General features: G+C 42.1%; 1 pseudogene; it reads right to left on the reverse strand.

The window, feature by feature from the left end:
• Positions 1-1,224: 1,224 nt before the first annotated feature.
• Positions 1,225-2,519, reverse strand: LOC102975757 (E3 ubiquitin-protein ligase Hakai-like; annotated as a pseudogene).
• Between the last annotated feature and the right edge of the window lie 738 nt (positions 2,520-3,257).

A 3,257-nucleotide genomic window follows, 5' to 3' on the forward strand; every position in this document is an offset into this window, starting at 1 on the left:
GCAAGAAAAAGTCATAGGCGGCCTATACTACCTAATATATTACTTGGATAGGGACTCACACATAGGAAGAAGAAACAGCCTTAGTAACTGGAACTTGAGTATGAGGTGAGCACTGGCTCTCAGGTGTTAGAAACAAGACAACAAAATGGAGTCATTTATGCTAAGTTCCAGGTCACCAAACTGAGACTTGACTTAATTACAGCTTTGGCTCTCCCAGAAATGGAATCTTAACCCAATCAGCCAGAAGTCACCTTATCAGCACTAGTTAGGCAACCTGCCTAACTAATCCCTGCCATCCCCTAAAGGAAAGTAGCCTTGCAATAACCAATCTGCTTTTTTGCCTAGGGTAACTTCCTTGTTCCTGTTCCCTTCTGCCTATAAAAGTTGCTCGTTTTATACAGCTCCTCAGAGCTCCTTTCTATCTGCTAGATTGAATGCTGCCTGATTCGAATTCATAACTCTTAAAAATTTTAATATGCCTCAGTTCATCTTTTAACACAGGAAAGGGGCAATGGCCCATTAAAACTGGGGCATAAGATCAGGGTTGGAGTAGTAAGAGGGATTTGATGCTGGATTTGACAGATTTGGGCTAGAACTGCTTAAATACTTCTGGTTTGTGTGGTGTCTAAAATCCAGGGCAGAGCTCAGCCTGCAGGTGGTTTGGGCCACAGAGCCTAAGCTACAGTAAAGAAAAAGCAATTTGGGCCTAGAAACAAGAACGTTGGCAGTTACAGGGAGACAGATTTGTGTACAAAGGCCTTATTGTTCTTTTGCAACCATATTGAAATTTACTCTTTTTACCCAGGTTAACAAAATGTATCACAAGAAAAACTAAACATTGTGTTTAATAAAAACAACACTTTTGAAAGCAGAACACGGTCCCCGCCCCCCCCATGCCCGACCCCCCCCACCCCCACCCCCCGTCCCCCGCCCAGGATATAATATTGCAAATGGTCACTTCTGGGATCAATTTAGCACACTAGAGGAACAAAGTTGTTAAAGCATAGTTAATCTCAACTGAGCCACTTATCTGCACTGTAGTAAAGTACTTAAAATCACTCCCAAGATCAAGGTTTAAAACCATTTTAAGAGACAAGACTTTAAATGTTTTATAGCCACTTCTTTAAGAGGTGCTTTTCCTTCCCCAAATGGTCAAAGCTTAATGTGAAGGTTGACAATACTTTTTTTCCCCTCATCATATCTTCTGTTCAAAAATATTTACTATTACGACTGGTAATATGGTTTATATCTTGTCTGATCTGGGAAGTGTAGTCCAAGAAGTGAGGTTTGAGAAAGGAAGATGCTGCTTTCCTGGAGGAAGGGGTGGTCCTCTGGGTTCAGGCCATATAAAATGACTTATTTCCCCTAGTTATATAAATGGAGTGCCCAGAGTTCCTTGATCTTCAGTAAACTGGGGTAAAGAGTGAGCATTATAATGGTGAGAAGTATGTGTACTTACAGGTGGATTACCCTGTTGAGGTGAGGTAGGTCCTGGTGGAAGATATTTCATATAAGGTGGCATCTGAGCAATAATAGGTCTATGGAGAGGGTGGTGGAGTAGTAGTCACTGATGCACCTGAAGCGTGGCTATGAATCAAGTGAAAAGTACCTGTGGCCTGGAAAGGATATGGCCTTTGATGACTTATTGATTGCAGAGGAGGTAGCGTGGTAAAATATTGCTGTGGAGGCATAGTTCCATGAGAGTTCAAAACCTCTGGTTGACCCTGATATTCAGGATAATGGTGAGCAATTGCAGAGGCAGGAGGTAGTGGTTCTCAAGTACCCGAATTTGAGTCATTCTGAATAGGGACAGTTACTAAATTGCTATGTTTTCTTGTTGAAATGTAAAGGTTTTCTGACTCAGCTTCCTGACTCACTGAAAGATATAGAGGTGAATTCATGGACAATGAACTCTGCTGGAGGAGCACTAATATCTTCTTGCGGCAGATTATATGGCTTGTGCGAACACTTTGCAAAGGAGGTAGTAGTATCATAAGGTATTGCTTTGGCGGAATATGGTTCATATGATGCTCATCTGGCGGCGTTATAAGATGATCAGATTTCAGTCGGTGGTGGGACAACATGCAGAATGAACATTTTCAAGTTGAGTACGGGCAACAGAGTTTTCAGCTCTTGTATGGCCGTGGTTGATATGAGCCTTTAAGTCTCTTCGAGACAAACACGGTCTCTTGCATCCTTGAACAGTGCCACACATAAAGAGAGAACCTTGCGTATGCTTCTCAATTCGTTCCACAGGATTACTACAGCCTGGGAACATCTTACTGCCTTCTTTTCCATGTAAAATAGCACAGGCATAGCAAAAAGCATGCTTGCATGGAATCATCTGCCCATCGATTTTAACTGGCAGTTCGCATTTGTCACAGAAATGTACTGGGGTATCATCCTTTTCACCTAAGATGTTTATCTGAAAGTCCCCAAAAACATCTTCAACAGATCCTTGCTCATTTCTAAAAGCTTTACCCACTGGAGTCATACCGGTCCTCCTCACTATGATCGAATCCTTGGGTGCGCTCCATGATTCAGCTCTCAGAGCACGAGGGGAGCGGAAGTCAACCTTACCGACCCAGGGCGCGCGTGTGCAGTACTCTCTTGAGTTCAGGAAGCGGAAGTACGTCCAGGTCACCGTACCTTTGACTTCTTACCAACCTCCTTTCCAGTGAGAAAGTCGGGCAGAAGGAGAAAGAGTGAATATTTGAAGAGTTTTGGTGCCGAGGTTGCTTAGGCTGCTCTTGTTATGCTTCAAGAAAAAAAGTAGCTTTTAACTGGAAAAAGAGGCTAATCCGGAATGGGGCAGGGGAGAGCATGTGGAGAGCATGTGTGTATGTGCTGGCACGGGCAAGCGCAGTAGTACATGAAGGCAGAAGCCCGAGCAGGTAAGGCAGCCAGCCCATCCTTAAAGGTTTTTTTTTTTTTTTTTTTTTAAAAACAATGCAGTGCTTTGCTTTTTGGAGGTGAAAGTTCACCCATAGTTTGAAATGTTCAAATAGAGACTGGAAAGCTTCTTGTCAGACATGCTGTAGATCTAGATTCTCAAACTTTTCTGACAAAGTACCCCTAAAGGTAGAGAAAACTTTACTAAAACTGTGAGGGTAAGGGGGACAGAGTTCTAAGTACTTCTGAAAGCAAGATATTTCTCTGAATAATTGTACTTTAAATTATAGGAATATTATATGAATATAACTTCCTTTTTCAGAATGTTTGTTTTAATAAAAAATAATGCTTTTGATTACTTAGTT

The sequence above is a fragment of the Physeter macrocephalus genome, chromosome 21 (genome assembly GCF_002837175.3).
Source record: "Physeter macrocephalus isolate SW-GA chromosome 21, ASM283717v5, whole genome shotgun sequence".
Taxonomy (NCBI): Eukaryota; Metazoa; Chordata; class Mammalia; order Artiodactyla; family Physeteridae; genus Physeter; species Physeter macrocephalus.